Raw genomic sequence first — 23,397 nt, forward strand, 5'->3', positions numbered from 1 at the left:
GAATTGTTTCAAAAGCTTGAAAAGTGTATACTTCTGGTGTCACACGACAGAAGATGTTTAATTACACTGGAGATTCACCAGAATGTGTGGTACGGACTGAGGTAGAAGGAGAGACCGCATTGGTGGGAACAATGTTTTCCTGGAACATCTAAAGTTGAGAGGTATTCTTAAAGAAGACAAGGAACATGAGGTGCATCGATAATATAAATGGAGACCGCCTTTTCAATCACGAGGGGGTGGTTGAAAAACTCAAGGGCATAGATTTTACGTAAGAGAAGAAAGACTAAAAGGGGGCATTTTATCCACAGACAATGATGGGAATGTGGAAGGAGCGACTATAGAATGTGGTAGGGTTGGGTTCAGCTAGAGGGTTTAAAGGATATCTTTACAGGCTAATGGATAGTACCTGATCACAGGGTTATGGGCTAGACGCAGGCAAATGCGGTGAATTCAAGTGGGCATGGACCATTTGGAAGGAACCACACTTTCTGTTCATTGGGACTCTGTGATTCCAGACAGAGGTCTGAATGACAAGGAGAGGTTTAAGAAGAAGAGTGTGAGGTTTAGAGGGGATCTGAGGAATAATTGCCTCTGAAGGTTACCATCTGGAACATAATGACGGAGGACATGTTGCAGGCAGGTATTTAAAGACCATCTCTTTGAGCATTTGAATCACCAAGGCAGAGAAGGCAATAGACCAAACGCTGAATTGGAGAAGGCAGATAACTGGGATATAATGATGAGCCGAAATCCCTGTTTCACGACTTATATGCCGGTTCCTTAGCTTTTACACAGGCCTTTTGATCATAGTTAAAGGCTGTAAAGTTTTATGAGATTTATTTTATTTAGGCTCCTTGTGCAGGTGCCGGTGGGCAAGTTATACACGGGTTTCTGAGGTAGAGATTGGGATCCCACAAGGCAGTATTTATTATTTCTTATTATAATTAATAATATTTTCTCTGAGATAGGTACAGGGGTGGGTAAATCACTATTTGCAGATGATGAAGGTTTATGGATTAGAAATAGAAATGTGATTTTAACTGTATATAGGATGCCATTAGCCAATTAATCAGTTGGCAAATCGATGGGACTTAAGCTTTCAGTGGCAAAAAACACAAATCAAGTGTTTTATAAAGAGGATTAATAGACCTGCGCTTGATCTGAAATCATCTGATCAAACTCTTGAAGACGTGTCAGTGGTGAGATTCCCAGGCAGGTGGATGCACAATCAGCTGACATGGAAGCACCTTGTCAGTAAAATAATTGATAAATATAAAGGAGCAATAAATATTCTCGGTGTCTCTGTGGATATTCCTCGGGAGCGACATGAAAATCTCTGCTGACCATTTACATTTGTTTCATTAGATCTTGCCTGGATTCTGTGGCTCATGGATCAGCTTCATCTCCAACTTTCAAATGTTTGGCTGTGATACAAGCACAGGCTTTAAGATTCTGTTGTGGTGCAGTAAGGTCGTCTCCTGTTTCAGGTTTACTGATTGATTTTGCGGAGATTGAATTTAATGTTAACGTACTGGATTAATTTGAAGGAGCAAAGAAACGATCATCCTGTCAGAGGTGTGTCGGAGGACTGTTGGGAACATCACAAGAAGAGTATTATAGCTTTGGGTGCTTGGGTTCTTATGACACTGGGAATGTGGGTTCGTTGAATTATGCAATATGTTCCACTATGGCATTCTCGGTAACCCCAACTTGTTTTTGTAAATGCCTTTGTTGATTTTGGGATACACGATTTAATAAAGTCTCAGGTTTTTGTTATCCCGGAGAATCTGTAAGTTCATTGGTATATTAAGGAAATTTCTTGTGATATGTTAGCCATTTTACAGAAGGATCGAAATATAATTTAACTGGGATTGATTGTGTGGCTCTTTTTGTGCCCAAATTATAGGTAACGATAAAGAAACGACGTTGACCGATTTCTGGAGAACAACATTCTCGATGAACTTTCAGATGAAGCACATGACTCCATCGTGAACTTGGTCACATCCTCATCATGGGAGACAATCCAATTGATGTCATCCAAGCAGTCCTGTAGCATGAAGACCGATTGGTCGACCAACAGTGGACGGTTCACCTATGGCTGCCTCTTGTTTCAGCTTTTGCCTGTACATCAGCAGAAGCCGGATCAGAGAGTGATCTGATTGTTGAAGTGTGGTCGGAGGAGCACTTTGTAAGCGTTATGGAAAGGTCGAGTGTGCCAGCTCCCCGAGCGCTCACCTGGATGTGCTGACAACACTTCGGAGGGACTTCAGTTAGCGATTCTGGATTAAAGTCACGGCGACAATGAAGGCAGCCTCTGGGTGGGCAGTCTTCAGCGTGTTCAGGGATTCGTACAGTTCCTTGAGAGCCAGGTCAGTATCAGCCTGGGGCGGAATGTACACCGCTGTGATGATAACACCGTGAACTCACTGGGCAGCCAGTAGGGTCTAAACAGCTGCTCCACATCTGGGCAACAAAGGATTGGAGCACATGTATATTCTGGGGGTTGCACCAAGCATTGTTGACCATGAAGCATACCCCACCTCCTTTACTCTTCCCAGTGAGGGGTTTCCACCTGTTCACAGGGAACAGGGAGAACCCAGAGGGTTCGATGGCGTGGTCCGGTGTCTCCTCCGTCAACCAGGTCTCCACAAAGCACAAAACGTTATATTCTTTTGTTTCCCGCTGGTGAGAGATTCTGGCTGTCAGTTCACACAGCTTGTTGTCCAGGGACTGGGTTCTAATCACGCTGGGAATATGGGTTCGTTGGATTATGCAATATGTCCCACTGTCGCGTTCTTGGTAACCCCACATTGATTTTCTCAATGCCTTTAGTTGATGTTAGGATACACGATTTAATGAGGTCTCAGGATTCTGTTATGCTGGGCAATCTTGATTCGTCAGTATATTGTGGAAAATTAATATGACATGTTTAACATTGCTGCAGAAGAATCAAAAGATAACTTAACCGGGATGTCGGTGTGGCTGTTTTTTGTTCATGAATTACAAGTAACGATAAAGAAACAATTTACCAACCATTTATTAGTATATATAGAAGAATTTGTTTCCATCAATTTAGGCTTACAGTGGGTGTTGGAAATTTGTTCATGTAAAGTTGTAATTTGTTCAGATGCCTGTTCGGTTTTGATGAGTCTTAAAACAGGTAATTCTTGCAGTAGGACAGATTTACTGTCGGAAACTCATCAAACATTTTTTTCATACGCACAGTATTGATTTATGGGACACACTTCTTATGGGTCCTTCCACTCAGCGGATCAGTTACAAAAGCTATTAAAATTTCAACTAGCACATCAGAAGCTAAGGGGCTGTCGGATTAATAATTAAATCAAATTGGCGGGATAAAGGGCATCAATGGAGACACCTTTACAGAATACATACCTGTTGTGTTTGTGGAAGATTGTGGATGAAACAAGAAGGTAAGGAATTACATTGAAAAGACTTAGAATTTGACACACTATGCCTAATTACTGTATTCCTTTGTTCGTGTTGGGAAGCATCATTCTGGGTATGCAGTTTTCTTTTTAAAAATGGCAATAATTTTAATTTAACTCACGCTATTGTGTTTTGTTACGTACAAACTATAGGACTTTTAAGGGGGTAATTTAGGTTTCATTTGAAAAAGGAAGCAGTGAGGGTTTTATGTCCCAATTCTCTACACCACATTCCAGTCCAGTTCGTGTCTGGAATGCGGCTTTAAATTGGAGTGTCCGCCGCTGTTTATACAAACCCCGCCCTCGTTCACACGTCAGCCAATTATTCAAGGAGAAGGCGGAGACTGCTGTGATTGACAAAGGATTAGCCAACCAGCATCCGGCTAAACCGTCGCCATCAAAGTGGTCCGGACTAAGGGTCTCGGACCGAAATGTTGCTTCCCGACTTGTTGAGTTCCTCCAGCTTGTTTGTACGTGTCGACTAGATCTCCGCCACTTTCTGGCAACGTCGGGCTGCGAGTTCGGTGGGCGGGAACGGGAACTGATGGGCATATTTGCAGACCAATGGTGGAGCGGCATTCAGGAGTAATTCTTTGACTGCCATCTGATGGATCCAATGCGGTACCGAGTTTCCAGGCCGGTGCTTTGACCCGTCCCACACACACACTCTGGTATCCTCCCGGAGCTGCCGGTCGATGGGACAATCCGCCCGGGAATAACACCTGGGAGATGAGGCGGTGAATGTGAGAAGCTGGAGCCCGGACCGAAGACACTGCGGCCGCCACTGCCGTGTGCTCAGGACGCGGCTTTATTAATGAACTGAAGCGCCGAGGTGACCGGATATTTCACCGGCTCATCACCTGATAACGTCTGACCGGCGCAATGCCCACGGTGACAGATTGTGATTACATTAATGAGTTAATATTTAGACCATATGTGGGAGTCAGCTGTCTCAACAAAGGTTGGGATCAATGGAATATGCTGCCAGTGTAAATTTGCCTTGAGACTCGTCACAGCTCCAAATCTGCACACAGCCCCACATACACATTAAGTGCAAGAATCATTTCACGGAATGGCTGTCTCCATTAATAAAAATCAAAAACAGAGGCCAAAATTCATATTGCATTTATTATTGAAGTCTGTATAAAGGGAAAAAACATGAGATTTGTAACACCTCGAAATCCACCGGTTCCCCCAAGTCAGTGTTCACCCCCGAATCCGCCAACACACCCACTCTTCACATATCTGCAAATCGGTGTGCACCCACAAATCTGTGCTCACCGAAAAAACCCCACATTCAACCCTCCAGTCAGTGTGCACCCCAAAGCAACCGACACACCTGTTACCAGCTCCTGCTTCCTTAACTCTGAGTGTCACTTTCAGAGGCTGGAGCTGGTTTCTGAGTGACAGCCGAAGAGAGAGAGAATATTTAAGAACTGTGTTCACAAAACAGCTGCCTCCTCCTGAAAAGTAGCAAGAACAAAGTTTAAATTTCAAACACACGTCCACATGCATAGTCCCCATATTCTAGTTGACATCCCCTTAAATCTACGCTCCTCCCCAAACCATCCTCACCCCGGTGTCAGTGGGTGCCCGCAAATCCACCAACACCCCCATATTCACTGACAAACCCCTATGTCTGCGCAAATCCCTGTGCACCCCATATTCTCCAAAACGTTTCTAACTCAGCACAATCCTCAAATCCGTGTGCAACCCCAAATCCGCTGAGACACTCAAATCTGTGCGCAGCCCTAAATACTCCCAAATCCCCGTGCACCCTCAAATGCCCAAAGCAGTGTGACCCCCAAATTCACCGACACTCCACAATCCATATTCACCAACATACCCTGAAACCTTCGCACATCCCCAAATCAATGTGCAGACCCATCTCCATGTGAACCCCCAAACCCGCTGACATCCCCACAAGCACACTAGCTTATCCCAGAGAAAGAATCATTTCAAACGGTTCACAAAATAGCAGCCTCCATCTTAAAACGTTGAAAATGCAAACTGCATTCATTTTTAAAGTATTTCTGTATGTCTGCATCTCTGTGTTTATATGTGTCCCCGTATGTGTCTGTCCGTCTTTTCATGTGTCTGTGTGTGTTTGTGTCAGAGACCAGCTCGCAGACGGCGCTCGGTCTTTGTCGTGACGGCGTAGCTACTGAAAACACTCGGCTATCCCGTCGACTCCACATCCCCTCCCCCGCCTATTCTGCAGCACACAGAAAGGGAACAAACTGGCCTCTCCCGGAAATCACAAGCCTTCATCTCTGAGAGAACATTGCTGCTTTCCAAACCGTCATCACAGTGCGGGGTGGGAGGGGGGGATGTGGGGATGGGAGGGTGGCCGGGAAAGCGGGCGACAGAAAAGGGGGAGGATTAGTGAGGAATGTGTGGAGGAAAGAGTGGGGCGGTGTGGATGAGAACGGATGAAGAGAGGAGGACAGGGAGAAAGAAATTGAGGCTACATATATTTAGTCTCTCTTTCCCTCCTCTCTCCTCCACACTCCCTTCCCCCGCCTATTCTGTAGCACATAAAAAGGGAACAAACTGGCCTCTCCCGGAAACCACAAGCCTTCATATTCCGAGAAAACACTGTCACTGTCCAAAAAACGAAGAATTGTACAACATCAGACAATTCACTGTGCGAGTCAACCGTCATCACAGTGCGGGGTGGGGGATGTGGGGACGGGAGGGTGGCCGGGAAAACGAGCTGTAGTAAAGGAGGAACTGGGGAGAGTGTGAGAGGCAGGGGAAGCGTTGGTTAGAAAGGGAGAAAGAGACAACAAGGTAAAGGAGGAGGGAGTGAGTGGGTAGGATAGGGAGGAATGTGCTGGGGACAAGGATGTGTCAGTGGGGAAGGGAACGGATGAAGAGAGGAGAGAGACAGAGAGTGTGTGGAAGAGAGGGAAATAGGTGAGGGGAGAGGAGGAAGGGAAAGAATGAGGGAGTGGGAGACAAGAGAGGGAGAGAAAGAGACAGTGAGGGAACGGGGAAGCAGAGGTGGCAAAAGTGGGAAGGGGTGAAGATGGGGGCAGGAGAGTGGGGAGAGTTTGAGCCAAAGAGGAGGAACGAGATATTTTTGGGAAGTGGTGTGAACGCCAATGTGAAGTTTTAGGGAGTGTGTGTGTGTGTGTGTGTGTGTGTGTGTGTGTGTGTGTGTGTGTGTGTGTGTGTGTGTGTGTGTGTGTGTGTGTGTGTGTGTGTGAGTGTGAGAGAGAGTGTGTGTGTGTGAGAGTGTGAGAGAGTGTGTGTGTGTGTGAGTGTGTGTGTGTGTGTGTGTGTGTGAGTGTGAGAGAGAGCGTGTGTGTGTGTGGGGGGGGGTGTATGTGTTTGTTTGTTTTCAACAACTTTACAATCCCTGGCTCTGATCACCACACTTTGACCATGGATATCCAGTATCAATTCACTTCTGTTCCCAGCAGGAAATCCTGAAAGCACATCGTTTGCTTCCCGACAACAGCCCTAACCAATTCCCCTTCATCGACACTTTATTTGGAGTCAGAGAGCACTATAACAAACAAACAAACCCTTTTGACCATTTAGTCCGTACCGAATTGTTATTCTGCCGAGTCCCATAACCGCAGCTGGACCATGGCCCTCAATACCCCTCCCGTCCATGTACCGATCCAAACTTCTCTGCAGTGAAATCCATAACTTCCACTGACAGCTCTTCCCACACCCACACCACCATCTGAGTGAAGGAATTCCCACTCAGGTTCCTCTTAAATATTTCACCTTTCACCCTTAAACTGCGACCTCCAGTTCCCATTTCACCCAAACTCAGAGGAAAAATCCTGCCTGCATTTACCCTGTCAACAACACTCATAATTTGGTATAAATCTGCAAAATCCCCCTTCATTTTCCAACACTAAAGGGAATAAAGTCCTTACCTTTTCCTAAAGCTCGAGTCCTCAAGTCCCAGCAAACGTATTGTAAATTTCTCTGCACTCTTTCAATGTTGTTGATAACTTTCCTTCAGGCCAGTAACAAAAACTACACACAATACTCCAGATTAGGCCTGACCAATGCAGAAAAGCCGAAACAGGGGATAACTTTACTGCACCACAACACAATCTCAAAGCCTGTGCTTGTATCACACCCAAACATAATAAAGTTGAAGCTGAAGCTGATCTATAAACCACAACCATAATCAAGAACAGATCCAATTAAACAAATGAGATTGGTCAACAAATACTTTCATGTAACACCCTAGAATACCCGCAGGGATAACTGAGCATATTTAATGTTTCTTTATATTAATCAATTATTTTCTTATCCGGTGCTTCCATGTCAGCTAATTATCCATCCACATGCCTGGAAATCTTACCACTGAAACCTTTTAAGGAGTTTGACCATATTAGTTCCTATCATTTCCAATCAAGTGCAGGTTCATTAATCCTGTCTGTAAAACACATAACTTGTCCCATCTATTTGCCGACTTTTCGACCTTATTAATTGCGAATGCATCCTTTATAGTAAAATAGAAATTTCTACCTCTAATCAATACACCTCCATCATCTGCATATAGAGATTTACACAACGATAAACCTATCTAAGAAAAAAATATTAATTGTAATATAAAATAATAAATACTGCCTGTGGGATCCCAGTTTCTATCTCATAACAACCTGAATATAACTTTCCCACCCATACCTGACACAAAACGTTCAATTAAAACAACTCAAAGTTAGATACCAGTCCCTCCATCCTCATTTCCACAATTTATTAAAAATTCTTTCCTTCCATAAATAACATCTGCCTTTTGAATAGCAAAAATACTGCTGTTACAACATCTATATTTAACTGGCTTTACTAATACCATCTTCCAAATATAAAAATGAATTCAATGTCATACTTGCCCATCCATACCTTTACAAGACGTACAAATAGAAACAATCAGAAAAAATTGTACAATAGCCCTCTCAATTGCATTTCCAAAAATTTATCAAAAGTCCATCAATAAATATTATTTGCCTTTTCAATATCAAAAATATTGCTATTACAACTCTTTATTTAACTGTACTTTCCTAATATGATCTTCCAAACCCAAACTGATTCCAATGTTATTTAAGGCAGAGATTGCTAGGTATCTGAGTAGCCAGGGTATCAAAGGTTATGGTGAGAAGGTGGGGGAGTGGGACTAAATGGGAGAATGGATCAGCTCATGATAAAATGGCAGAGCAGACTCGATGGGCCGAATGACCGACTTCTGCTCCTTTGTCTTATGGTCTTATTCTACCGTTCCAAATTCCCCTCTGATAAAACGTGAAATGACCTCTTTTATCAAAAATATAATTCAAACACTCAATTACCATACATTCCACAAGTTTACATAAATGAGACTTTAATGATATTGGTCTACAAGAAGGACGATCAGACGGCGAGATCCGGGTTTTAGAATGGGAACTACTACAACCATTTTCCATGAGAAAAGTCGATGGCCAAACCTCCAAATACGATTCAGAAAGTTAATATTCTCACAAAAGAAAATTACACACATAACTGTTGAATCAAGATTTTCTACAAGTTCATGATACATTTTATTCCCATTCACAACACTATACTTTGCCCCTTTCCTTATAAAACTGACAACACCATGCCTCTACCAACTAACCTGTCAAGCCAAACGACAATATAATCCTGCACAGCAATAAAACTTAAAATGTGCAGGTTTCCTGAACAGATATAACATCGGAAGAATCTGACAAATCAGAAATAAACTGCTGAAAGTGTTGACCATGTAAAATCAGGCTTCTTGCATTTCACTTCAATATTTCAATTCCATTACATATCTTCACAAGTAGACTGGGATGCAGAAACCCCCACAAATCAGAGCTTCATTTACAGCTTCCCACATAACACCAGTTACACCAAGATACCTTTCTGCAGCTTTCACAATAATTTTAATTTCCTCAGTAGGATGAGATGTCTGAGCAGTACAATTCACCACATCGGTTATAAACATCACAAACTTCATTTTATCCAGCAGTGAAGTATCTTTGGTGAGAGAACTGTGATGCCGGCATATATCCACTGACGTCACAGTCTGTTCTCTGAGTGGGATCACTTTATCCAGTTTACCTGCTCTGCTTGCTGTACTTGTCCTTGAACAGGCCCTTCTGCTCACTGTGTTGTTCTGAACCAATTGAACTGGTCACTTCATGCCTTACTAAACCAATCCCTTCTGCCTACACAAGGAACACATCCTTCCATTCTCCTCACATCCATGTGGTATCTAATAGCTTCTTTCACATTGGCCTCCACCACCACCCCCGATATTCACTCCAGACACCCACCACTATGGGAATGATAAACAAAACTTGAAACGCAAATCTCCTTTAAACATCCTGAGTCAGGTTTTTAACATCATTGTCTTTTCTAATTGTTTTTTTTCAACAGCAGCTATGCAGAGAAAAGATACAAAATTACACTAAATTACAAAATACTTCAATAGTGCAAAAAGGTCCAATGAGGATGTGTTACCCCCTTTCTCCTGAAGTGCATGCCCACTGGCATTGGACATTTCCTCCTTAGAGAAAAAATCCCGGCTGTCCACTCTGTCTGTGTCTCTCACATTCCTGTAAACGTCTGTCAGACCTCCCTCAGCCTCTGCCGCTCCGGAGAAAATTACCCGAGATTGTCCAGTCTCACTTTATCCAGGCAGCATCCTGTTAAGCCTCTTCCACTCACCACCCAAAACCTCCAAATTATTCCTGCATGAGAATGCAATTCTCCAGATGTGGTTAAACTAGAGATTTATACAACTGCAACATAACTGCCTGACAATGGAACCACTATCTGGGAGTTATGAACTCGGATTCCAAGATCTCTCTGTAGATCAACACTGTCCAATCTCGCCCCATGAATATAACAGCAACGAGATAATGCTGAGGCTTTATAAGACAGGCCACACTTGGAGTGTTGTCAACAATGTTGGGCCCCACATCTCAGACAGGATGTGTTGTCATTGGAGAGAGTCCAGAGGAGGTTCAGAAAGATGGTTTCGGGAATGAAGGAGTTAAAACATGAGGAGCATTTGGCCGTTTGGACCCTGTGTTCACTGGAACTCAGAAAAATGCGGGGGCATCTCATTGAAACCTACCGAATGTTGAAAGGACTGGATAAGGTGGATGTGGAGAAGGTATTTCCTGTGGTGGGGCACAGCCACAAAGTCGAGGGGCCACCTTTTCAAACAGAGGTAAGTAGCTTATTTTTTGTATTAGCCAAGGTGTATTGGATCTGTGGAATGCTCTGCCACAGACTGCGGTGGAGGCTGAGTGTGTGGGTATATTCAAGGCGGAAGTTGATCATCTCCTGATCAGTCAGGGCATCAAAGGATATGGCGGGAGGTCAGATATCTGGAATTGAGTGCGATCTGGGATCAGCCATGATGGAAAGGTGGCTGACTCAATGGGCTGAATGGCCTAATTCTGTTCCTATGCCTTATGGACTTATGAACAGAAGCCCCCTCAATCAGGATGAATCTCCTCTGCACTCTTCCAGCACAAAACATCCTTTGTACAGAATGCTAAGCGGAACTGAATGTAACTTTTCAAGAACGTTGTCAAGTCAGGCAGCATCTGTTGAGGGGAATAGAGTCGATGGTTGGGACAGAACCGCTCCCTTACGGCACTAACACAGGCCCTTCGGCCCAACCTTACCATGCTGTCCTCCTGTCCATTTAAACTAATCCCTCTGCCTGTCTTTGACACAGAACACAGAAATCTACAGCACATTACAGGCTCTTCAGCCCACAATGTTGTACCGACCATGTAACCTACTCTAGAGACTGCCTAGGATTTCCTGATCGTATATCCCTCTATGTTTCTAAGCTCCATGTACCTATCTAAGAATCTCTTAAAATATCCTATTGTATCCACCTCCACCATCGCTGCAGGCAGTGCATTCCATGCACCCACCACTCTCTGTGTAAGAAACTTACCCCTGACATTCCCTCAGTACCGACTTCCAAGCAGCTTAAAACTACGTCCCCTCATGTTAGTCACTTCAAGCCTGGGAAAATGCCTCTGGTTATCCACATGGTGAAAGCCTCTCATCATCTTATTACAATTACTTATGTACAGGTTAGGAGAAATATAGCTTCAACATCACCTCACAGCTCTTGAACTCAATCCCACGGTTGATGAAGGCCATCACACCAGACGTTTTCCTAACAACACTGCCAACCCCCACAGCAGCTTTGAGTGTCGTATGGACATGGACCCCAAGATCTCTCTGACCCTCCACACTGCCAAGAGTCTTACCATTAATATTATATTCTGTGTTCAAATTTGACCTGCAGAAATGAATCTCTTCATCTGTGTTGAACTCCCTCTGCCACTTCCCAGTTCTGCATCCGAGGCGAGGAAATAGATTGCTGAGCCTCTGGCTAGGATCATTATGTCCTCATTGTCCACGGGAATGGTCCCGGAGGATTGGAGGGAGGCGAATGTTGTCCCCTTGTTCAAAAAGGGTAGTAGGGATAGTCCGGATATAGACCATTGAGCCTTACATCTGTGGTGGGAAAGCTGTTGGAAAAGATTCACAAAGATAAGATTTATTGGCATTCAGAGATCATGGTCTGATCAGTGACAGTCAGCATGGCTTTCTGAAGGGCAGATCGTGTCTAACAAGCCTGATGGAGTTCTTTTAGGAGGTGACCCGGCATATAGATGAGGGTAGTGTAGTGGATGTGATCTACATGGATTTTAGTAATGCATTTGATAAGGTTCCACACGGTAGGCTTATTCAGAATGTCAGTAGGCATGGGATCCAGGGATGATTGACCAGGTGGATTCAGAATTGGTTTGCCTGCAGAAAGCAGAGAGTTGTGGTGGAGGGAGTACATTCGGATTGGAGGGTTGTGACTAGTGGTGTCCCACAAGGATCAGTTCTGTGACCTCTACTTTTCGTGATTTTTATTAGCGACCTGGATGTCGGGGTAGAACGATGAGTTGGCAAGTTTGCAGAAGACACAAAGGTTGGTGGTGTTGTGGATAGTGCAGAGAATTGTCAAAGATTGCAGAGAGACATTGATAGGATGCAGGAGTGGACTGAGAAGTGGCAGATAGAGTTCAACCTGGAGAAGCGTGGGGTGGTAGACTTTGGAGGGACAAACTCCAAGGCAGAGTACAAAGTAAATGGCAGGATACTTGGAAGTGTGGAGGAGCAGAGGGATCTGGGTCTCCATGTTCACAGTTCCCTGAAAGTTACCTCACACGTAGACACAGTCGTTAAGAAAGCTTATGGGGTGTTAGCTTTTATAAGTCGAGGGACAGAGTTTAAGAGTCGCGGTGTAATGATGCAGCTCTATAAAACTCTGGTTGGGCCACACTTGGAGTACTCTGTCCAGTTCTGGTCACCTCACTATAAGAAGGATGTGGAAGCATTGGAAAGGGTACAGAGGAGATTTACCAGAATGCTGCCTGGTTTAGAGGGTGTGCAATATGATCAGAGATTAAGGAAGCTAGGGCTTTACTCTCTGGAGAGAAGGAGGATGAGAGGGGAAATAATAGAGGTATAGTTGATATTAAGGGGAATAGATAGAGTGGACAGCCAGCGCCTCTTCCCCAGGGCACCACTGCTCAAAACAAGAGGACATGGCTTTAAGCTAAGGGGAGGGAAGTTCAAGGGAGGATAATAGAGGAAGATTTTATACTCAGAGAGTGGTTGGTGCGTGGAATGCACTGCCCGAGTCAGTGGTGGAGGCAGATACACTAGTGAAGTTTAAGAGACTACTAGACAGATATATGGAGGAATTTAAGTTTAGGGAGGCAGAGTTTAAGTGGCGGCACAACATTGTGGGCCGAAGGGCCTGTGCTGTGTTGTATTGTTCTATGTTCTATCTATTTCCCGCTGGAATCTCTCTTTTTTTAAAATTTTTTATTGAAGGCACGACACAGTACAGAAAACGTAATGCTGTGGCGACCCAATTACTAGCACACTCGAACCGGCTGACAATTAGCCAGAGCCAGAGACAAAGATACATAGCCTCAGGGAGTTTCAGTTACGTGCCTCTCCAAGTTTCGAGTGGGGGGAGACAGGCTTTTAAGCAAGACTGTGTTTGTGAAATAAACTTATTCCGTGGTTGCAGTTTACCGACTCCGTGTCGTAATTTCAGCGCTGCGCGTAGCACCCCGCTACATTGGTGACCCCGACGGTCCAACCGTTTTTTTGGACCGGAGATGGCAGACGCTGCGTTTGTTAACGCGGTTTCCTTGAAGCTGCCAAGCTTCTGGACACTACAACCTCACCTATGGTTTCAGCAAGCAGAAGCCCAATTCCATGTTCGGCAAATAACCTCAGAGGACACCCGTTACTACTAAGTGGTGAGCTCCCTCGACCAGGACACAGCGGCCCAGGTCGCAGAGTTCGTACAGTCTCCCCCGGCAGACGGCAAGTACACGGAATTCAAAGCCCTGCTCATAAGGACTTTCGGGCTCTCCCGCCGCGAGCGAGCTGCCCGCTTACTGCACCTGGATGGCTTGGGAGACAGGCCTCCATCGGCTTTGATGAATGAGATGTTGTCTCTGGCCGACGGACACACACCCTGCCTCATGTTTGAGCAGGCATTCCTGGAGCAGCTGCCCGAGGACATCCGCCTGCTGCTGTCCGACGCGGATTTCAGCGACCCCCGGAAGGTGGCAGCCCGGGCGGACGCGCTGTGGAACGCCAAGAAGGTGAGTGGGATGTCCATCGCACAGATCACCAGGCCATCCCAGCAGCAAACCAGTCCAGGCCCGGCCGCAGAGCCCGCTAAACCCAGAGGCCAGGTTGTGGAGCCCAACGAACACTGGTGTTTCTACCACCAGCAGTGGGGCGCAGATGCCCGCCGCTGTCGCCCGCCCTGCCAATTCCACGGGAAACGCCAGGGCCAGCCGTCGCTGATGGCTACGACGGCTGGCCTTCGGGATAGCCTCCTGTATGTCTGGGACAAACAGTCGGGACGCCGGTTTTTGGTCGACACCGGTGCCGAGATCAGCGTCTTACCTCCGACGAGTTACGACACCCGCAGCAGGGCGCCGGGTCCCCCCCTACGGGCCGCGAACGGCAGCACAATAAGGACTTATGGCACCCGTCCGGTGCAGCTACGGCTCGACTCCAGCAAGTTTACGTGGGACTTCACACTGGCCGCCGTAGCCCAACCGCTTCTGGGTGCGGATTTCTTGCGGGCTCACAGCCTACTGGTCGACCTGCCCAGAAAGAGACTGGTTCACGCCGAGACCTTGCAGCCCAGTTGCCAGCCCCTCACCTCGGCTCCATCACGCTGTCCGGCAACGACTTCACCAGGGTCCTGGCGGATTTCCCATCGGTTCTGGCACCACAGTTCACGGCAGCCATGCCCCGACACGGTGTACAGCACCACATCCTGACCCAGGGACCACCCCTCCATGCCCGCGCTCGGCGGCTTCCCCCGGACAAGCTCCGACTGGCGAAGGAGGAGTTTACACGGATGGAGGAATTGGGGATCATACGGCGGTCTGACAGCCCATGGGCCTCTCCCCTGCACATGGTGCCCAAGGCGACAGGGGGCTGGAGACCATGCGGCGACTACCGCAGGCTGAACGAGGCTACAACACCGGACCGCTACCCTGTGCCGCACATTCAGGACTTTGCAGCCAACCTGCACGGCGCGCAGATCTTCTCCAAGGTAGACCTAATCCGCGGATACCATCAAATCCCGATGCATCCAGACGACATCCCCAAAACGGCTCTCATCACCCCGTTCGGCCTTTTCGAGTTCCTCCGCATGCCGTTCGGCCTGAAGAATGCCGCACAGACGTTCCAGCGGTTGATGGACGCGGTGGGACGCGACCTGGACTTCGCATTCATCTATTTGGACGACATCCTCATAGCCAGCAGCAGTCGTCAGGAGCATCTGTCCCACCTCCGACAGCTCTTTGCCCGGCTGAGTGACTACGGTCTAACGATCAACCTGGCCAAATGCCAGTTCGGGCTCGACACCATTGACTTCCTGGGCCACAGGATTACTAAAGACGGGGCAACCCCTCTGCCCGCTAAGGTGGATGCGGTCCGTCATTTCCCCCGACCCACCACGGTCAAAGGCCTGCAGGAATTCGTAGGTATGGTCAATTTCTACCACCGCTTCCTCCCTTCAGCTGCCCGGATCATGCGCCCCCTGTTCGCCTTGCTGTCCGGTCCGGGCAAGGATATTACCTGGGACGAGGTGTCCGCCGCCGCTTTCATTCAAACGAAGGATGCCTTGGCGAATGCCACGATGCTAGTGCACCCCAGAATGGACGTCCCTACCGCCCTCACGGTGGATGCCTCTAACACGGCAGTCGGTGGGGTACTGGAGCAGCTCATCGCGGGCCGCTGGCAACCCCTGGCGTTTTTCAGCAAACACCTGCGGCCACCCGAGCTCAAGTACAGTGCTTTCGACCGGGAGCTGTTGGCGCTATACCTGGCAATCCAGCATTTCAGGTACTTCTTAGAAGGTAGGCCCTTCACCGCGTTCACGGACCACAAACCGCTTACCTTTACATTTACAAAGGTGTCCGATCCCTGGTCGTCCCGCCAGCAGCGCCATCTGTCCTACATCTCTGAATACACGACGAACGTCCGGCACGTCTCGGGTAAGGACAATGTCGTGGCGGATGCGCTCTCTCGTCCTAACATTCACGCCCTTTCCCAAGGGGTAGACTGTGATGCGCTGGCAGAGGCACAGCTGGCAGATGAGGAGATCCCGAGTTACCGGACCGCAGTCTCCGGTTTGCAGCTCCAGGACCTCCCCATAGGCCCAGGTGAGAGGACCCTACTCTGTGACGTCGCCACCGGCCAGCCCCGTCCCGTCGTCCCGGCACCTTGGCGACGACGTGTGTTCGACTCCATTCATAACTTGGCCCACCCCTCCATCCGCACTACCGTCCGGATGGTCTCCAGCAGGTTCGTTTGGCACGGACTCCGCAAGCAGGTCCGTGACTGGGCCAGAACGTGCCTGCACTGCCAGACGGCCAAGGTGCAGCGACACACCAAGGCCCCGCCGCAGCAGTTCCACCCCACCCACCGGCGTTTCGACCACATTCATGTGGATATCGTGGGCCCCCTGCCTGTGTCACGCGGGGCGCGGCACCTCCTGACTATCGTGGACAGGTTCACAAGATGGCCAGAGGCGGTCCCTCTCACCGACACCACCTCCGAATCTTGCGCCCGGGCGCTGATCGCCACTTGGGTGTCCCGGCCCACATTACCTCCGACAGAGGCGCCCAGTTCACCTCCAGCCTCTGGTCAGCGATGGCCAACCTGTTGGGGACTCAGCTGCACCACACCACTGCCTACCACCCACAGTCGAACGGACTGGTGGAGCGTTTCCACCACCACCTGAAGTCGGCTCTCATGGCCCGCCTGCGAGGAGCTAACTGGGCGGACGAGCTTCCCTGGGTCCTGCTTGGCGTCCGCACGGCGCCCAAAGACGATCTGCACGCTTCGTCAGCCGAGTTGGTTTACGGCGCGCCCCTGGTCGTTCCTGGGGAGTTCATACCAGCCCCAAGGGGGCGAGAGGAAGAACCCGCAGCGGTCCTGGGCAGACTACGCGAGAGACTCGGTGCCCTGGCCCCCATACCCACTTCGCAGCATGGACAGCACCCTACCTGCGTACCCAAAGATCTGCAGAACTGTAAGTTTGTGTTTGTACGCCGGGGCGGGCATCGGCCACAGCTGCAACGGCCCTTCGAGGGGCCGTTTACGGTGATCAGAAACGACGGGTCCACGTTCGTGCTGGACGTTGGGGGGAGAGAGGAGGTTTTCACGGTGGACCGACTCAAACCGGCCCACGTGGACTTGGCGCAACCGGTCGAGTTTCCGGCACCGCGGCGCAGAGGCCGACCTCCCAAACAGGGTCCGGCCCAGACTGTGGACATTGGGGGGTGTATCGCCGGTTCTGGGGGGGGGGGGGGGTTATGTGGCGACCCAATTACTAGCACACTCGAACCGGCTGACAATTAGCCAGAGCCAGAGACAAAGATACATAGCCTCAGGGAGTTTCAGTTACGTGCCTCTCCAAGTTTCGAGTGGGGGGAGACAGGCTTTTAAGCAAGACTGTGTTTGTGAAATAAACTTATTCCGTGGTTGCAGTTTACCGACTCCGTGTCGTAATTTCAGCGCTGCGCGTAGCACACCGCTACAATGCATTACATTTTCCTCCATTTTGTTTTTATACCTTACCCCGAAACAACACCACAACGTCATCAGTGGGGCATTCTGGGAGTTGTAGTCATTGTTCCTCGCTCGCTCCCTGTCAAAGCATGTTTCGTCAGCCACCACAGACGTCGCCGAAACAGACCCACCGAGGCGCGAAGGGGAATCACACCCGTCCTTGTGGGCGCCGAGGCCGGCGACACCGACAGAAGCGAATCGCTGACCTCCGCCATGGCGATGGAGCGGAAGAGGAGGGGCTGCTCATGGGCCGATTTCCTCCAGCCTATAGTAGCTCAGACTTAAAACTGAACCCTGCTGTCATTGGCTATAGTGCCTGTCGCTCAAATGGGAACTCGGAGGGTGATTAGTTTATGTGAACGTCAGTCAGAATTCCTGTCTTTATGAGTTTGGATTTCGATTTATAACGGGACAGGAAGCAAATTGGGAGAAATGTGAGTTTTTATGTGATGGTTCATCAGTCCCCGAGTTACATTATTAACATTAAAAGGGCAAAGGCCGTGGTGAGGAAGTAGGTGATTTACTGGAGGTTATATAGAGATAATATTGGAAGGGATATCAAACTTGGAATTGTTTGGGATATGTTTTCGAAAATGGGATTTGTGGGGATCATAATATTCCAGTGTTGATTAATGAGGGCAAAATGATTGTTACTAAAACAGGGAAGGTTGTGTTACTGGCTGGGTCATTTGCTAACATTAATAATCAGGATAATTTAAGTGAAGAAGTTAAACAATGTTGGGATATGTTTTTCAGTGAATACCCCGATGTGCTGGAAGTCAGCTGTAGCAATGACAGTATCACTGAGGGAGAGATTTCTTTGTATGAATTTAAGAAGTCTATTAATAATGCAGGTCAGGTGTCCTCAGGAAAGAGTGATATTTGAAATTGTAATTGTATATAACTCTCTTTTGTGAAAATATTAAATCCCCATTTTATCCTAGTTAAGGGCCTATATCGTGAATGTCTCATTTATGTAAACTTATGCAATGTATGGTAATCAAGCACTTGAATTATATTTTGGAAAGAGTGGTGATGAAGTGTTTCATTAGAGTGGATTTTGGAGGGGTGAAATGACATTAGATTCAGTTTTAGGTTTGGAAGATGATATTCGGAAAGCACAATTAAATAAAGATGTTGTAATAGCAGTATTTCTTGATTCTGAAAAGGAAAATGATATGGAAGAAAGGACTTTTGATTAAATTAGGAGTGAGAGGGACATTGTATAATTTTTCTGAGTTTTTTATTTGGACGGACTGTGCAAGTACGGGTCGGCATGTTATGTTTGTGTTTCTATGAGATAGAGAATGGGATCCCACAAGGCAGTATTTGTAGCCCTTCATTATTTAATATTATGATTAATGATATTTTCTCTGAGATGGGAAAATGGGATACCCTGGGTAAATCACAATATACAGATGATGTAGCTTTATAGAATAGAGGTATTAATTGCAATTTACAATTAATAGGTCAAACAGTGGGCAGATTGATGAGGATTTTAAGCTTTCAGTCGTTAAAACACATTACGTGGTTTACAAGCAGGATTAATAGACTTGCACTTGATTATAAATTAAATGATTACTATCTTGAGGAAGTGTCAGTGGTAAGATTTCTCAGTTTGTGGATGGATAATCAGCTGACATGGAAGCACCTATCAGTAAAATAATTGATAAATGTAAAGGAGCTTCAAATCTCCTCAGGCATCTAAGTGGGTATTCTTGGGTGCAACATGAAAATCTTTGTTGACCAATTATATTTGTTTAATTTGATCTGTTCTTGATTCTGTCTGTGTGGCTTATGGATCAGCTTCATCTTCAAATTAAAAATGTTTGTATTTGATACAATTACAGTTTTAAGATTGTGTTCTGGTGCAGTAATGTTGTTTTCTGTTTTGGCTTTACTGATTGCAATGGGACAATTGCCCTCAAAGTAACAGAGGTTCAAGTTGATGTCAACATATTGGATTAATTTGCGGGGGCAAGGAAATGATCATTCTGTTAAAGGTGTGCTGGAGGACGGTTGGGGTCATCACAAGAAGAGTGTTTTTTGTTTTGGGTGGCTGGGTTCTTATCACGCTGGGAATACGGGTGTATTTGATGATACAATATGTCCCACTGTAGCTTTCTCTGTAACCCCACTTTGTTTTTTCCAATGACTTCAGTTGAGTTTATGTTACACGATCGAATTCGGTTCTGCCTGAGAGTCTGTTGGTTCATCAATAAATTAATGAAAGTTAGTATCATACAGTAACCATTTCTACAGATGAATCAAAAGAAAAGTTAACTGGGGATGTTGGTGTGGCTGTTTCTGTGTGCCTGAGTTGCAGGTAATGATAAAGAGATGACTTATAGCCATTTATCAGCATAGGAAGCAGAATTCTTTGCCAACAGTTTAGGCTTACAGTGGGTGGAGAAAATTGGTCCATATAATTTGCTCAGAATACATTTCGGCTTTGATGAGTCTTAAACAGGTCATTCTGGCATAAGCTCAGAATTTCATATAGAACAGTATTTGATATATAAAGTTTGATTTATATGTCTGCACATTATGGGCCCTGCACATCACACTGTTGAGGGAAATGATGGGGTTGACTGTTTAGCACCAAAAGCTGTTAAATGTTAAGCTGTGGATATAGACCTTCCACTTAGCAAATTAGAAGCTAAAGGGTTGGTGGTGTTAAGAATTAGGGGCTTATGGCAAGACGTAGGATAATAGATAGATAGATAGATAGATAGATAGATAGATAGATAGATAGATACTTTATTCATCCCCATGGGGAAATTCAACATTTTTTCCAATGTCCCATACACTTGTTGTAGCAAAAACTCATTACATACAATAATTAACTCAGTAATAATATGATATGCATCTAAATCACTAACTCAAAAAGCATTAATAATAGCTTTAAAAAAGTTCTTAAGTCCTGGCAGTTGAATTGTAAAGCCTAATGGCATTGGGGAGTATTGACCTCTTCATCCTGTCTGAGGAGCATTGCATCGACAGTAACCTGTCGCTGAAACTGCTTCTCTGTCTCTGGATGGTGCTATGTAGAGGATGTTCAGGGTTTTCCATAATTGACCGTAGCCTCCTCAGCGCCCTTCGCTCAGCTACCGATGTTAAACTCTCCAGTACTTTGCCCACGACAGAGCCCGCCTTCCTTATCAGCTTATTAAGGACAGACACCTTTACAGAATACATAAACCTGTTGGGTTTATGGAAGAGGAGCTTAAAACAAGGGAAGGAATGATATTGACATGACATAGAAATGCCCACACTATGCTTAATTATGCCTTGTATGTAATTGGAAAACTTCATTCTGTGTCGTGTACATTTTGTCATTATGAAACTGTCGAAACACATACTATTTCAATGTGAAGCATACAAGGCTGAACAAAAATCAAATGCAGTCTTCAGTACAATCTTTGCGAGGGTAGATAGTTTTCAGATAAAAACTTTATTCAATTATGGGACTGACTTTAAATCAATTCACAGTTTGAGCTGGAAAAGGCATGTAATAATTGTGTTAAGCCTAAGGAAATGACATATAGGGTAGCAAAGGTGAGTGAGATGTTGGATTATTAAGATGCTCTTAAAATCCAACAAAAGGCAACGAAAAAAGCCATAAGAATGGTCAAGACGAAATATGAGGGCAAACTGGCCAATAATATAAATCAGGATACTAAAAGTTTAGTTTTCAGTTACATGAAGAGTGAAAGGGAGATGAGAGTTGATACTAGACCACTGGAAAATGATGCTGGTGAAGTAGTAATGGGGGACAAAGAAATGGAAGATGAACTTAATGAATAATCTTCACTGTCTTCTCCGTTAAGCACCGCCCCCACTTGTCCCAGTAACCTGTCTCTTTACGGGTGGATTTTAGGACCCGGGAGAGCTCAGGACCCGCCGCCCCCATCAGCTGCTGAATTCCCGATGTTTCTGTTCGGTTGACGGATGCGGTGAACGAGCTTAAATTAATCGATCGATAATTCTCATGTCGTGTTTATTTCACTCCATAGAACCATAGAACACTACAGCACAGAAAACAGGCCATTTTGGCGCTTCTAGTCTGTGCGGAAACTTTATTCCACTCGTCCCATTGACCTGCACCCAGTCCGTAACCCTCCAGACCTCTCCCATCCATGCGTCTATCCAATTTATTCTTAAAACTTAAGAGTGAGCCCGCATTTACCACGTCAGATAGCAGCTCGTTCCACACTCCCACCACTCTCTGAGTGAAGAAGTTCCTCCTCATGTTCCCCTTAAACCTTTCCGCTTTCACCCTAAAACCATGTCCTCCTGTTTTTATCTTTCCGAATCTAAGTGGAAAGAACCTACTCACATTTACTGTCTATACCCCTCATAATTTTGTAAACCTCTATCAAATACCCCCCTCATTCTTCTACACCCAAGGAATAAAGTCCTAACCTGTTCAATCTTTCCCTGTAACTCAACTCCTGAAGACCTGGCAACATCCTAGTAAATCTTCTCTGCACTCTTTCAATCTTACTGATATCCTTCCTATAGTTAGGTGACCAGAACTGCAGATAATACTCCAAATCTGGCTTCACCAATGCCTTATACAACCTCAGCAGAACATCCCAACTCCTGTACTCAGTACTTTGATTTATGAACGCTAGGATGCCAAAGGCCTTCTTTACAACCCTGTCTACCTGTGACGCCACTTTCAGGGAATTATGTACCTGAACTCCCAGATCCCTTTGTTCCTCCGCACTCCTCTGTGCCCTACCATTTACTGTGTATGTCCTACCTTGGTTTGTCCTTCCAAAATGCAACACCTCACACCTCACCTCACCTCACCTCATGCAGAATTTAATGTCTGCATTAAATTCCATCTGTCATTTTCTGGCCCATTTTTCCAGTTGGTCCAGATCCCTCGGCGAGCTTTGAAAGCCTTCCTCGCTGTCCACAACGCCTCCAATCTTGGTGTCAACAGCAAAATTGCTGATCTAATTGACCACATCTATATCATTGATATAGACAACAAACAACAATGGTCCAAGCACAGATCCCTGAGGCACACCACTAGTCACAGGCCTCCAGTCTGAGAAGTAATCATCCACTACCACTCTCTGTCTTTTCCCACACAGCCAATTTCGAATCCAGTCTCCAACCTCTCTGTGGATACCTAGTGTCTGAACCTTCTGACCTCCCATGTGGGACCTTGTCAAAGGCCTTACTAAAGTTCATGCAGACAACATCCACAGCCTTTCCTTCATCTACTTTCTTGGTAACCTCTTCAAAAAATTCTACAAGATTTGTTAAACACGATCTACCACGCACAAAGCCATACTGACTATCCTTAATCAGCCCTTGGCTGTCCAAATACTTGTATATCCGATCTCTCAGAACACCTTCCAATAACTGACCTACTACTGATGTCAGGCTCACTGGCCTGTAGTTACCTGGTTTACTATTGGAGCCTTTTTAAAACAACGGAACAACATGAGCTACCCTCCAATCCTCCGGCACTGCACAGGTAGCTGGGGACATTTTAAATATTTCTGCCAGGTCCCCTGCAATTTCTACACTAGTCTCTCTCAAGGTCCGAGGAAATGTCAAGTCAGGCCCGGGGGATTTATCTACCTTTATTCACTGTAAGGCAGCAAGCAACTCCTCCTCTTTAATCTACAAATGTTCCATGACACTACTGCTTGTTTCCCTTCCTTCCATATACACTATGTCAGTTTCCTGAGTAAATACTGATGCAAAAAACTGTTTAAGATCTCCGCCATCTCGTGAGGCTCCA

At 46.2% G+C, this 23,397-nt stretch overlaps 1 long non-coding RNA gene across 1 annotated transcript; it reads right to left on the reverse strand.

Moving 5' to 3' along the window:
* Positions 1 to 4,583: 4,583 nt before the first annotated feature.
* Positions 4,584 to 17,890, reverse strand: LOC140720014 (uncharacterized). The gene is made up of 3 exons (XR_012097079.1): positions 17,640 to 17,890; positions 11,720 to 11,983; positions 4,584 to 4,912 (listed from the first exon to the last, which is right to left on the reverse strand). It is a non-coding gene; the product is annotated as an uncharacterized lncRNA (long non-coding RNA).
* Between the last annotated feature and the right edge of the window lie 5,507 nt (positions 17,891 to 23,397).

Source organism: Hemitrygon akajei, unplaced genomic scaffold (genome assembly GCF_048418815.1).
Source record: "Hemitrygon akajei unplaced genomic scaffold, sHemAka1.3 Scf000034, whole genome shotgun sequence".
Lineage (NCBI taxonomy): Eukaryota > Metazoa > Chordata > Chondrichthyes > Myliobatiformes > Dasyatidae > Hemitrygon > Hemitrygon akajei.